At 37.9% G+C, this 14995-nt stretch overlaps 1 pseudogene; it reads left to right on the top strand.

Annotated features, from left to right (window-relative positions):
• Positions 1-14995, top strand: part of LOC105988058 — a 131068-nt pseudogene that overhangs the window by 21306 nt on the left and 94767 nt on the right.

Raw genomic sequence — 14995 nt, 5'->3', positions numbered from 1 at the left:
TTACATTAAATACAAAGTTAATAAATGTTCTTCACTTACTGATTGCTTTAATACATTTTACTATTATTGACTATTTTCTTGAAGAAATTAATGCTTACTGTGTTTGGGTAATAAAATACTATATAATGGTGTGCTACTTTGCCTTTCTTCCCAAGTTCATTTTTTAATTAACTCAAGCTTAACCATACTTACAGTATCTATATAACAAAACTAATGAGTGGTATAAATAAGAACTTGAGTTATTCATGTTTTGTTAATTGTTTAGGTCAGACCATGCATCACATCTGCTGTTTTTTTCTAAATGAAGTTTTGTCACAGTATGATGGAATGCTCAAGGCAGAGATTTTATAACTTGAAAATCCCAAAATACTATTTGGCCCTGCATAGAAAAATTTTACCCCTGGTCTAGAATTAAGTATATCTGAGGAAAAAATTTCATATTGCAGGTTAAATTTAAAAGTGTATGAAGTGGAGGTGTTGCTCAAGTAGTAAATACAAGGCTCTGAGTTCATGCCATAGTACCTCTGAATGTGCACATGTGCACACATTCGTGAGTGCACACACATGCACACATTCACAAACAACAACAAAAAACCCAGAATTATATTTGTGCCATTTTTGTGGCTTGAATACAGGGTCTGGGTGCTGTCTCTGAGCTTTTTTGCACAAGGCTAGCACTCTACTACTTGAGCCACAGCTCCACTTCAAGCTTTTTTGGTGGTTAATTAGAGGTAAAAGTCACATGAAGTTTCCTACCTGGGTCTGTCAATTATCTTCATCCCAGTTTCTCAAATAGCTAGAATTTATAAAGTTGGAAAGATTATTTGTGAAATCATCCTAAAATATGGAAAGGAAGAGTTTCCCCCTTTGAACAATAGCTACAAAGTAAACAATTTTTATATTTTGTGTTTAGTATTTTGAATATTTCCTTTTCAAGATACATTTTCAGAGGAAACTTAAGAGCAAATAGGAAGTTTTCATGGATGGAATTTCTAAGCCAGATAGTTATAAAACAAGTCAGGGAGGTCTAACATGCCTAAAAGTTCTTTGTTTAAAAAGCATAACAATGTTTGAAGAATTTTAGGTAAAAGTTGTTATCAGCAGTCTTGTTGCTACATACTTCTTTACATCATTTCACACAAACTCATGACCTATATAACCAAAATCCAGTGTGCATTTAAAATTACGTTTTTAATATTATGGTAGATTTTCTTGCCACCACCTCCTATCAGCCTCTAGATAAAGGTAATTTTTAAACTATTTTTTTACCTTCAATGATTGCATTATGCATCGTAATATTTGAAGTCTTTCAGGCAACACATTTGTGGAGCAATTTCTTACCATTTCAAACCTCTTGCTCTCTAGCCTCTGTTGCTGCCCACCTCCCCCAGCCACTTTGAGAACATCTGCTACAGCTATGGCTCAGTGAGTTCTGTCTTCGTACTTCTGTTCTTTCCCTGAAACTCCTCCTCCACCTCCTCCTCCTCTTCATTCCCATGGAGATGTCAGAAATGTTGGTGTTTCCCTCGGAGAACAGGAAAGAAAGCTCTGATAGAAAAGGGGATTCACAAATCTGTAGGAGATGGTGGGTGGAAAACCCAGTAGTAAGATGGGCAGTTGTGACAGAATTGACGAGCGGGAGTGTGTGATGTATGAGTAGGTGGGAGAAAGCCTGAGGACTAAGCAGAAGATGGGTGGGGGATTGTGCTTTCACCGGAATTAGCATTTTTCATGCACAATTGGTCAGTGATACTCTTGGTTGTTCCATGCTGCCTGTAGAGGAAGAACCAGTTTCATAGTGCCTAGAAATTTAGGAGTAGGAGCAAGGCAGGGGACAGAGAAAGATCTCTCTAGAATTAGATCTGAAAGTGACTATTTAGAATGAGAAAGTAAATCACAAGAAATCAAGAGAGCCATAGAGATGCAGGATTTTTCTTCTGAGTCCAAGGCCATGATTGTTGTCACAGAACTAGAACAACATGGCACAGTATAAGACAAAAACTATTATGCTTTTTACTTAGTTTTTAACTATACTTTTTTTTTTACTTTATGACACTCATCATTTTACCTTTATAGGCTTCTTTATATTTAGAAATTGGCTAATTTGGTTGACGGCAGAAAAGATGCTGACTTCTATCTATTCCGGCCTTTTCTGAACTTTGAATAGTTAAATATGCTTTTATCAAGGACATAAATGCAATGTGAGATTTTCAGTATATTTTGTGGTCATTTATAAAAGTTTATGGTTACCAGACCATTCATTTGTATCAGTAACAAGTTTATTTAGATCTCCAGAAAATAATTAAATTCCAAGAAGGGATAAATAAGGCCAATTACTCATAGAACTATGGTGAGTTATTTTTGGGTGATTTAAAAAAGTTATTCTGTGTGCATCTTATTCCCAATATCAATTAGAAATAAGGTGTTTATTTTCCTTAAGATCCTATTTTCCCCAAATATGTATTTACAACACTTGAGCTGCTCTGGGTCACCTGTTATTTGAATGAACAATAGGAAAAATTAGAATATTCTCCAATAACATTCTAACCTTACTTTCTCTGGAAGGGAAATTGTTTTGAGAACAGCAGAATGTTCAAGGCTACTGTGATTTCAAGAAGGCTCATTGAAGGTTTGGCAAAATGTGCTAGAAATAACCATTTTTTAGTATGTTGATTTTACCATAGTAGGCAAATATTGGACTGCCCATTCTAAAGGGTAAGGAAACTGAGACTCTATTGATGCCTTTCAGCGTCTCAGGGCTAGCTAATTAGCAGTGGGCAATGAAACCTCTCACCCATTTTTCTTCCCTCCCAGTGCTCTCGTTCGTTCCTGATCGGTGTCTGCAGCCAGGTGTAAATCTCTGTGTGCAGGAAAGTACAATCTTCTTTCCCAGGTCTGCTGAAGAGAGAAACAGCGTCTGAACCAAAATCAGGGAAGAGCAATTGGTCTGGGCATTAGCTCCCATGCAGTGCTTGCTGTAATGAGACAGGCTTTCCCCGTGCAGTCCTGACATCCTCGAAGGTGCCCAGAGAATTGCCAGGTGGGCAGTCAGCGGGGAAAGTCCGCGGGCCAGAGCTGTATTACCATCCCAGCAGTTCCTCGGACTAAATGTAACCACTGAACCTTACTGTTGCAGGCGTACTCTCTCTCTCAGGGAGACTGTCCTTCTCCATAGAAGTTAATTTGTTTTTACCTCTCAATTAGCTTTTTCACAGAGTGTTTGATATGCTCAAGTTGCTGAGATGCCCTACCCACATATGTTCCTGTCCCAGGAATTACCCACTGACGTCTATGTTAGTCTGCCTCACCATGAAGACTTTCAAGCAGAAATTCTCCATTTGAATATAAATGCCTGCAGCCCTTGTAGCCAGTGCAGATGAAGAAATGCATTTCAGTCTACGTTCTACTTACAGCTTGAGGATAATGTGCAATTTAAAAGTGGATTAAATTTTAGGATAAAAATATTCTGCTTTTAACCATTTAAAGATGCAGCTAATAGGGCTATCAGTAGTGAATTTGGACATAAGTTACTTAAAAGCACCCATTCATATGAAGAAAAATAATGCTTATAGGCATATTTGATATAAAATAGAACAGAAGAGCATTAAAGCATATACTTCAATCAAGGGTAAAAGTATGAGCTCCAAAGGTGGGAAGTTGAGGTCCCATAATTTGGTCCTATTTGGTCTGGTTTAGTCCTATGTTTATTTCTTTTGGCAAAGCAGAATTTGGGAACATCTTTACTATAATGTTTTTTGCATCAAAAGCCCCCCTGCTTTCTATTAAAAGAAATAGGTTGCGCACATTATTAACTAATCTCTTACATATAATACATTATACTCAGCTAATGGAACCCATGTCATATTTAAATACAAAGTTAATATAATCTCAAACACTAAATTAATGTAATCAAGTGAAATTTTTGTTCTATTTCTCTTGAAAATGTTCCAATAAAGGGCATATTAAAATTACCTGGCTTATGACAGGAGATTTAAGCAAATTTGCCTTGTCATTCTCATATACATAATTGTGAATATTTTTATACATTCAGGTTGGTGGGAGTTGTAATTGGATAAAGAGAATATTTTTGCAGAGCTACATGTCATATTTTAGAAATCTTACATGGGTGAAGAGCCCTTTAAAATATGACAATAACACAAGGAAGTATGATCATAGACGCTTAAACAAAGGGATGCAGGACCACTCCTGAAGTAAATGTGAACCCCACCACCTTACACCTCTTAGGCCCCCACTGTCACACCTCTCAGTTCAGGTACCACAGGCTCTTATTATCACCCTTCAAAACTTGTACATAGGAAAGCACATGCCATTAAGTCTTTTATTAAATATATATTTTATTGTAAAGATGCTGTATAGAAGGGTTACAGTTTCATGAGTAAGGTAATGAGTCCATTTCCTATCAAGCATTGTTACCCCCTCTTTTGTGTTTCCCCTACTATCCCTTGCCTCCCCACCTCCCAAAATCCTTCCTGCCACCCCCCCAAAGTTGTAAAGTTCATTTTCAACATAGTGTCTTGTACATCTCATTGCTATAATGGGTAAACCTGTGTCCTTGTTTCAGCATTTTGTTATTTCCCTTCCCCTCCCCAAATTAGAAAAATGTATATACAAGATGCAGGGCACCGGAATCAAATACAGTACAAGGTAAGATGGCTCACATTTTTTTTCTTAGACCAAAATTCTAACTTGGAATATACTATATACAATTTATAAAAGTAGGATCCACCTTGTTTGAAAATCTGGTGGTGGCTGCTCCAGTGGAATCCCTAATCAGATTTGTGCTCCCATTATCCCTTGATGACCTACTCACCAGATCTTTCTCAGACCTTCTTCTCAGGAATTGCAGAGAGTTGAGATTGCAAACCACAGCCTTAAAAGTTCAAACCCTAATAATGTAACTCTCATTTTCTTTCCTACATCTGCAGTATTTTAAGGAGTAAACCCTATTAGGAATATTATTAGTAGGAAAGCAATTTTGAGGTCAAAGTCTCCAGGACTCAATGATTAAAAATCTTTTAACTATAGATAGCCACCAAGTTTCCATGATTCTAAATAGTGCTACAGTGCTACAGATTACACTGCTACAATGTACAGTGGCATTTTTCCTCCTCCTGTCCTCTTCTCTTCCTTCCTTCCCTCCTTCCTTCTCTCCCTCCCTCCTTCCTTCCTTTTTCCTTTCCTTTTCCTTCCTTCCTTCCTTCTTTCCCTCCTCCTTTCTTCTTTGCTTCTTCCTTCCTTCATTCCTTTTCACAAGGTCTCTTGTGTAATGAAGCTCACTATAATCTGAATGTTCTCCTGCCCCTGGCTCCTACATGCTGGGGTAGAGGAATGTGCCACATTGTCTGCTGACTTTTTCCTCTATGTAGTATAAACATACTATTTCATTATTATCTTTTTGTTGACTGGGTCCTATATTTTCTCTGTTTATCACTTTAATTGAAAATTAAGTTTAGACATGTTTATTGTTTGATTTATACTATGTTATACATTTGAGAAAAAGTAGTGTGTACCTTCCTAAAATTACTGTGGAAGTTTATAAAAATAGAAAAAGTAGCAGTTGCAGTACTTTTTGTAAATTAATGACCATATTACATTAATTAATTAGTGCTGGTTTTCTATCTTCAAGGTGACTTTAAATTCTGAATTTTTTTCAAGGCTAATTTACTTCTTGCATAATGTATTTTAATATTCTTTTTGGTGTTTTTTTTTGCTTTGAGGTAAAAGCTCTTGTTATAGAATCTATTTCTATGCTTAATTTTTCCATATCAAATTTCTTTTTTAAAAAATTTATTTTATTGAATAGAGGCATTACAGTTACATCAGTAAGGCAATGAGTACATTTCTTGTTGCTGTTGGTTTTTTTGTTTTTGTTTTTGTAGGTTATAGGGTTTGAACTCTAGGCCTGGACATGTCCCTCAGCTCTTTAGCTCAAGTCTAATGCTCTACCACTTGAGCCACAGCACCACTTCTGGTTTTCTAGTAGTTTATTGGAGATAAGAATCTTGTGGACTTTCTTGCCCTGGCTGGCTTTGAACCCCAATGCTCAGATCTCAGCCTCCTGAGTAGCTAGGATTATAGGTTTGAGCCACCGGCGCCCAGCAAGAGTACATTTCTTGTTGAACATTGTTACCCCCTCCTTTGTTTTTCTCCTACTATCTCTTCTCTCCCCCACCTCTCCCACTCTTCCCCCTCCCCCAAGTTGTAAAGTTCATTTTCAACATGTCTTGTGAGTCTCATTTTTTTCAGCCTGTAACCTTGTTTCAGCATTTTGTTATTCCCCTTCCCCTCCCCAAATTAGATAAATGTATATACAAGATGCAGGGTACCAAAATCAAATACAGTGACAACAGGGGATAGACAGGGGGAAGAACATACAAAGGAAACAAAAAGAATCACAAAGTACATTAAAAACAACAACAACAACAAAGAAAAACCTCTTGTGTCCATATCTTGGGGTTCATTTTACTTAGCATCATCTTATATGGTCATTTGTACATAGATTTCATATATAAGAGTCTCTAATACTAGATTCATGAGTAAACTTTGACCTGAATAATTTAAAACAGTATAAAGCTTGGTTTCTCAAGACTCCTTATAAGGAGCTGTGCCTGAAGAAGGAGGACGCTTAACCTTATAGAGATTCACCTGTAATATCTGTCATGCTATTCAGTTGTGTTGCATGAGTTAGGGTATGTGACAGTGTCTTACAAGCTGATATACTTTGTGTCTGTGATGGATGCTGCATGGTACTGCTGGATCACCTGTTGAGCTGCCTGTACTTTAACTGCTGCAGGTATACTCTTCTTGGACAATTGTCCTTGGTATCAAGAGTTTCATCTCCTAAGATTAGGCAACCTAATATACCCTAGGGGCAACCTGCATCGACTGTAGGGGTGGAAGATCATACAAAGACCCAGCTCCTTTGCTTCAGTTCTGGACAAATCTCCAGGTTTGGAGCTCTTACCCCTCCGTTGGAAGGACAGAACATGTGGCCATCTCTGCACATTTTGCTTTCCTCCTTGCCAGTGTTTCCTCCTAGTGCTCCCTAGTCAACTTCCTGGGTCAGATCTTTTCCCAGTGTTTGCTTCTAGGGCATTCCAGTCCAGCTTCTAGGGCATTCCAGTCCAAACTGTGTAAATTCACTTTATTTCAACATATTTCATTGGCTTCAGCCTGACATAGTCCAGATAATGTTGCGAGGCCATTTCATATTCCTTTTACCAGACTCTAGTAGTAAATCCTGTTACTGTACAGCCTACCAATGTTGGCAGCACACTGCGGTGTCATTTTTCTATTATTGCCTCTTGACAGCATTGCATTCGGAGGCATTCTGAAGCTTACACGTTTGGCCTTCTGCTCACGCACTGGAGAGCTTCCTGGGTGGTCTGCTCAGTGGTTGTGGAGTTTGGAAACCTGCTGTTCCCCACAGCTAGCTTTTAACCAGACTTATAGCATTAAAGGTTAGATAATAGTCCCTAACAAGGCCTTACATAGCCCCAAAATAGATGTCATAAATGATGGATGCCAGGAAAACTCATCAAAGAACTGTATTGGCCTACATCCCCCCCTCCCAACCAAGTCAGCTTTCCTCATAAAAGTTGTGGTCACTGTTACTATGAAATATTCACAGTAAATAATGTATTTTCTCACTTTGTTGAGACAGTTATGTCTTTACAAATATTTGTGTATACATAATTGTATTTATGCTGGTTATTTTATATCCATGGATGCAGAGACCATGTTTCAGTAATATTAGCCTCACTACAAATTTGATTTCCTAAGCGAGCAAATAACATTAGTTTGGAAGGCAAAACCAAAAAGGACATGTCATTCTCCAAGACACTAGACCTATGGTCTAGTATTAACCCAGAAGGCGTAATGACCCTCAAGAGAAAGGATAAGGTTGAGAGGGATGGGGGAGAATGAGGAACGGGGTTGCCATCAATCAAGACACATTGTATTTATAAAGTACTTTGTTGAATAGGAACCCCTGTGTACAACTATTTAAAGATAATGTAGAGCAAGTACTACGTGGAGGAAAGGGGATCCAGAAATAAATTGAAAGTAGGTAACTCAAGGGGATGAGTGAGATTGGGATGGATGGGATCGTGGGAATGATGAAAATTATTCCACTCATAAACTGACATGTTGACTCGAAACCCCTGTGTTAAACAACTTTAAAATACTAAATAAGTTTAAATTTCAAAAATGTATGTTTGGCCTGGCTACTAGGAGGCTGAGATCTGAGGATCACAGTTCAAAGCCAGCCCAAGCAGGAAAGTCTGTGAGACTCTTATCTCCAATGAACCACCAAAAAGAACCAGAAGTGGAGCTGCAGCTCAAGAGGTAGAATGCTAGCCTTGAGCCAAAAATGCTTGGAGATAGTACCTGGGCCCTGAGTTCAAGCCCTGGGAGAAACACACACACACACACACACACACACACACACACACACACACACTTCTGGTCCTTTAACTTTTCTGATCTAAACTCAAACTCTCCAGTGATTCCCCATTCTACTGCCAGTGTTGGTCCCTCTGTGAATATCTGCTTTCCTTCTCTGTCTCTTTAGGTACACTAGCTTCTCAACAGTTCCTGGAACACATTAGACACTTCTGGCTAGTTTCTTTACTCCAAGGGCTCTGCCTGCCATGCTCTTCTCTCAGCTCTCTCCCTGACTTGCTCTCTTCCTAGAGATCTCTTTTCCTATGATCATTACCCTGTCTATCCTACTGCATGAGCCCAAGTTTGCATCCCTTTTTCCCAAGATTTTTTTCTTCTTGACAGAGCACTTGCCTTCTTCGTACTTACTTAGAGCTGCATTTACTGTGAAGCTAATGAAACTTGAGCTTCAGGGTTCCTTTCCTGTTTATGTCCAAAATATTGGGAGGACCCAACCTTCTCCTAGCCATGCTACAAATGTAGCATAGGTACACAAACACTTGTAAGCATAGTATAATTGTAATTGTGAAGACCATGATCTCTTTCCAGTCCATTTTCTTCTCTTTAGTATCTATGCTGCACCAGGATGTGTTGATGCAGTGGTGAGTATTGTCAAGGGTAAGGGAAAATTGAGTTTGGGTTTGTTAACCAGTATTCAGTTACTTTAACAAACTATCTTAGACATGAACTCAGAAGGAGACTTATTCTGGCTTATGGTTTTGGAGGTTCCATGTCATGATCAAGTTGCCTCATTATTTTGACCCTGAGGCAAGGAAGCCTATCATAGCAGGGGTGCATTGCAGAGAAACCCCATTCAAGGGAACTTCTTCCATGACCTAAGAACTCCACTAGGCCCCTCTCTCAAAGATTCTATGACCACCTAATAGCATCACTCTGGGGATCAAGACTTTAATAGACAGGCTTTAATAGACAGGTTCCAAGCTGGGGATACATCGGGATACATTTAGTTTAGGCACAGTGAAATGTAATTAGGTCTTTGCAGTCACTTCTTTGTGTTATCCAGCCGAAATAGCCATGGTGTGGGAATAGCTTTCAAGAAGATGGTGATTGGGGCTGGGAAGGTGGCTCAGTGGTAGAGCGCTTGCCTTGCATGCCTGAGGCCCTGGGTTCGATTCCTCAGCACCACATAAGCAAAAGGAAAAAAGCCGGAAAGGGGCGCTGTGGCTCAGTAGAAGAGCGCTAGCCTTGAGCTGAAGAGCTGAGGGACAGTGCCCAGGCCCAGAGTTCAGGCCCCATGACCGGACCCCCCTCCCAAAAAAAAGAAGATGGTGATTACTTGTTGACCATATAGGGTATTGCTTCCTGTGTTCTATTTGTGCCTACCAACAGAAACTATGTAGATGGATGATGAAGGATAAAGATAATATGAAATTAACAAAACTAATTTGTAGAAAATTCTTCCAGATTTGTAGCTTATAGTTTAAAGAAATCTTGTCAAGGCTTTGGTAAATTTGAGTTCAATCCTAACAACTTTTGTGATGTGAGAAAATTGTGAAAAAGAGAGAAACTTTTCTTATTAAGCATAGTGGCACATACTTGTAATCTCAGCTATTCAGAAGGTAAGGTAAGAGGATTACAAATTTGAGGCCAACATGAGCAAAGTTAATGAAGCTCTGTCTCAAAATCAAAATATGAACAAAAAGACTGGGAATGTGGTTCAAGGGCTAGTGCACTGAACTCTGAGTTCAGTCCCCAGTAATGCAAGAAACAAACAACAATATCCCCACATTTTTGAATCAATAATAAAAGGAATGATCCATATTAGAGAAAAGATCCAATGATCTTGCTTTTGTAATAGAAATTAATGTATGTGAAAATGTAATCAAAGACAATATAATATTGAAAAAGAACCTTAGGGTGGTTTCTTAATGAAAACATTTCTATGACTTAATTAAAAAATATTTTTACATACAAAAAAATTTTTTGTTTTTTGGTTTTTTTTAATATATGCAAGTTGTGTTTTTTTTTGTTCTAAAGCAATGGCTAATTGTGCACTTATAGTTTTGTATTCGTCTTGTTAAAAGAAAGGCCCATACAACTGTATGAATTTCAGGCCTCACAAGATCCAACTTCCCTTCCTATGCTCACCCCTTATTTGCTCTGTTCATTCTTTCATTATCCTTCTTCTAGCCCAAAATAGATTAATCAGCTCCAGAGAAGAAATTTTATTTCTCTAATATGTTTTAGGGACCCAGACAGTATTTGGCACACACTAAGCACTCAATAAATGTTTGTTGAAAGAATGGATTAATTTACAACACAATACTGAGCAACCGGTGTCAATTTAACTTAATCCTGTTCAAGCAAAGTCAATATTAATGTGAAGTAAAAATGTGTGGCACACTTCTTCAGTCTTTGTACTTTGAATGAGTAGAGATATAGAAAGAAATTCCTGTTTTCCAGGTATTTCTTCAGTAGTGATTAGCTGCTGTATTTTGCAAGAGGATCTGAACCATTATTTGCTAGGTGGTTTTTCTCTTACTACTTGGGCCTCAAGGCTAGCCTCAGCTAGCTTTTTGTATCGTCTTACTCCAAGGGTGAGAATTTAATTTTAAAGCTGTAGGGAAGTGGGTCATGCAGAGAACTACTGAGAAAGCCACCATGGTGGTTGGTTTTTTCTTAGCCAATGATCAGGCAGTAAGAGAAAAAGGTAGATTATTTTCCTATGCCTAGTCAGTCATAGAAAGTTTCTATTTAGAGACATATCTTTGTTCAAACATTGGACTTTAGAAATAAAACACTCCTTGTGCAAGAGAGACACAAATATACACACAGGACTTGAATTTTTAATTGGATGTTACTGTGAGCTTAAAGCCAGAGCTATTGCCTTAAGGAAGACAGACCTTAGAATTTCTGTTTAGAATTTTAAAGTTTTTGTAGAAACAGCTAAAGTACAATATAAGCATTACGAGTGGAGGGTAGCCTTCTTCCACTTAAACACCTATAAAGTCTTGCTTAACTATTAAAATATCTGATATTTATGTCCTTCTTCCACTTAAACACCTATAAAGTCTTGCTTAACTATTAAGATATCTGATATTTATGTCCTTAGAGAGCTTTTTGAAGTCACAGGCAGTGGTTTTCTTTTTTAATTACACTATGTTTCTGGACATAGAAGTAGTGAACAAAGCAGGTAGCTAATGAATGTATTAGTTGGCACCCAAGTCCTCTCTGCTTTCTCAGTTTAGAGGTTAGCACTCACACTTGTTATTTTCTAGAATATAATTTGCTGCACTCTGACTCCATAGCTAGCAAGTCTCAACAAAGAACGTCCATAAGTTACACAAACTGAGCTTTTGTCAACACTAACCTTGCTGAAGTTGTGACTTTTCATGGGTACATTTCTCAGTTGCTGAAGAGTTTTGTTCCAGATTAGGATCTTCCAGAGATTTGAGGAACAATCAGATTTCCTTCCCACTGTATTTCCCATATTTTTCAGGCAACAGTTGGGTTTAAGGAAATATTTTTTTTTACTCAGAATTGTATTTTTAAAATCTCAGGTCAAGGCACTGCGGGGAAAGAAATATTAACGGACTGAGAGCTGAAGTGACTCTAGTGACCCATCAGTGGCGTAAGAAAAGTACTGGGTGGAATGATGGCTCTTTCTATTAAAGAAAAAAATGGCAGTAAGTCCAGACAAGACTTCCTCAGCCCTCTCCCCACAAAAGACTGAGGGAGTTCTTTAGCAACACATTATTTCCCAGACAGGGTTAAAAAATACTTACATAAATTTTGAACAGTCTCAAAAGGATAGAAGACAGTCTTTTTCATTTGATGAAATCAATTATTCTCCCAAACTACTTTTTTTCTGGACAAAAGCACTAGAAATACATAAAATGGCTACCTCAATGTAGTAGGTATAATCAAACCAGGAAGAAAAGAACTTTGGAAGAAACAAACAAACCCAAAGGTTTAAATTATTCTCGAGACTTCCCTCTTCCCTGTTTCTTGTCTTGCCTGGTCAGTGGCAAACTCTGTACAGACCCTCCAGGAAAGGTGGTGCTCATTTTGGAAGGGCCATTCTCTGGATCCTGGTTTATTTGGATCCTTTGGATCAGAATGTTTGCTAGTATTTTTTTTTCCATAATGAGCACAATGTGATACAATAGTCTCTGGTCGCAACCACTTGTTGAATGTATGCATTTAAAATGGATAACACTGAAACCCACTAGACACTATGTTGGAAATGAATTATACAACTTGGGGAAAGGGAAATTGGAAGGGGAAAAATGGAAAGAATGAGGGAGGGGGTAACACTGTTCAAAAGGAAATGTACTCATCACCTGACTTACATAAGTGTAACCCCTCTATACATCACCTTTATAACAAAAATTAAAAAAAATCATTAGGGATTTTAAAGAAATCTTGAAAAAAAGGATAACTTTCATAATACCATTAGATGATCTTTGTCAGGTTGAATTCACTGTTGTCAGTGGAGCTAAACATGGGTATATCTTGTATATAAATAAACTATCCCTCACAAACATTCGAAATGCTTATGCTTTTCAAAAGAAAATGAAATATGCTAGTTAATTGGCTGTGAGCTGATCCATTGACACTTGCTGTATTTAAGTACCTACTGCGGTTAGTGAGTCTTCTTACAATGTCCACATTTTCTTCTATTTTAAGATGATAAGGAATTTAGGTCGGATAAGACAGTAAAAATCAAAGAAAGATACAGGAGCCTTTCTTTATATTCCTTATACTATTGTTTAGTACTCTTGATTTCCATTGCCAAGTACTTATATGTGTTCTTTGCTTTATATGGTTCTCTTTATATATCTGTTTGAATATATGCATACATACATATATATAAAACTGCGAGAATATTTATCTTAATTTTTCAATGTGTTTTTATTTTTCAGGTATTTGAAAATGGTAAAGACACCGGAGAGATTTGCATTTATATCAGTAAAAAAGATTTGGAATCTAATAGTCCAACTCAAACTGGTGATATCATGCAAAGAGTGAGTTTAATGTTTATCCTATAAATGGAAGATGCATTATAATTTAGACAATTATATCTTAATTATTATATCTTAAAAATTGTTGACAAAAGATCAATTATTTGCTCCTTGGTAAGCTGAACTTACCCATGAGTCCTTTAACAGCATCCTAAATTTCATTTTGTTTGTATCCGAAAATCTATCTACAATGGCCTTGGGTTAGATACATCAGGACTGCTCTTTTTTACACTCTGAAATGTTCAGTGGAGGATAGGATCCAGGTCTTCAGCATTTCTAATCTTTAAGCCCCAAGTGACTAATATGTAGCCTTGGTTTTCTGACATGCTCAGTGTGAGCATGTCTGGCTGGTTTATCTTAGACACTCTTACCTTTGCTTATTTTCCAGACAATCAGGGTATTTCTCAGGCAGAACCAACATGTTCAGGGTCTTTGTTTTGAGGCTTTGTCTTGAATAAAAGGACACTGAACACCCGTTGTTTACAAATTGGGGTTATGCGCCCGAGTGCACACCAGTGTTTTGGTCTCTCTTGCCTTGTCTTTGTTCTGAAACTTGCTCTGTTTACCCCGTTCAGCTCAGCAATCCTAGATTTGCCTCTCCTTAGTGGTGTCCATTACCTGGCCTTCAGAGACAATCACAAACATTGCATATGCATTGGGAAGCAGTCACTGGATTATTATCTAGATCCAAAGGAAACAAGCAATTGCTACCTTGAACGATTACAGAAAGATCCAGAGCCTTGGCTGGTTGCTTTTTACCATCACATCCCTGAGGATACAAATTGCCATGATGCAAAAGCCCTCCTAGAATTTTTCTATCTGCCTCCTTGCCTATTCACATTAATTTTTACAGTTTTAGTCCATACTAAAATCAAAGATGTCATTTATACTATACACTCTGGAAGATGTTATCACATGGACACTTTTTGTATTGACTTGTGACATTGAAATTGTGCTCTGCTTCGATGTATGTGCAAATACATCAGAAGGAAAACTGTAATATGGCGCATTATAAAACCCCTTGTTAGGATCCTTCTGATGCCCATGTCTGGTCTCTTGTGTGGACACTTGACTCAATCACTAGCTTAAGATGTTTCAAACTCTTCTCATAGCCCTGAACAAATTCTTATCCTATAAAGGCCAGGTGATGATAGCTTTAAAGATAAATGGATGAAGATTATCACAATTTTTGGTTTCCACAGCCCAGCCCTCACCAATAACCTAAGGATGAAAGACATCAAGGCCCTTACCTCCTGTAGGCTGTTGAATGCTCATCTGTGAACACCTAAAGTGCAGTCTGTCACCAAGTTGAGAAAATAGAGAGATTGCAATGTAACTCCTGTGGAAGTGCATTTGGTTAAGTGGTCAGGTGCTCACACCCCAGGTCTACAAGCACATTCCTGTCCTTGGAGCGCACATTTCTTTGTGGGATCAGGTCTCAAATCTTTTACAGCTTTCCCTTTACAAAAAGGCGATGCCTCGAAAGCCAAATCCCTGTGATTTATAAAATGATCAGCATTACATGTCTTCTGAAATTATAGCAAAGC

This window comes from Dipodomys ordii, unplaced genomic scaffold (genome assembly GCF_000151885.1).
Source record: "Dipodomys ordii isolate 6190 unplaced genomic scaffold, Dord_2.0 Scaffold46, whole genome shotgun sequence".
NCBI lineage: Eukaryota > Metazoa > Chordata > Mammalia > Rodentia > Heteromyidae > Dipodomys > Dipodomys ordii.
Note: the sequence above shows the minus strand (reverse complement) of the source record. Positions and strands in the feature narration are given on the sequence as shown.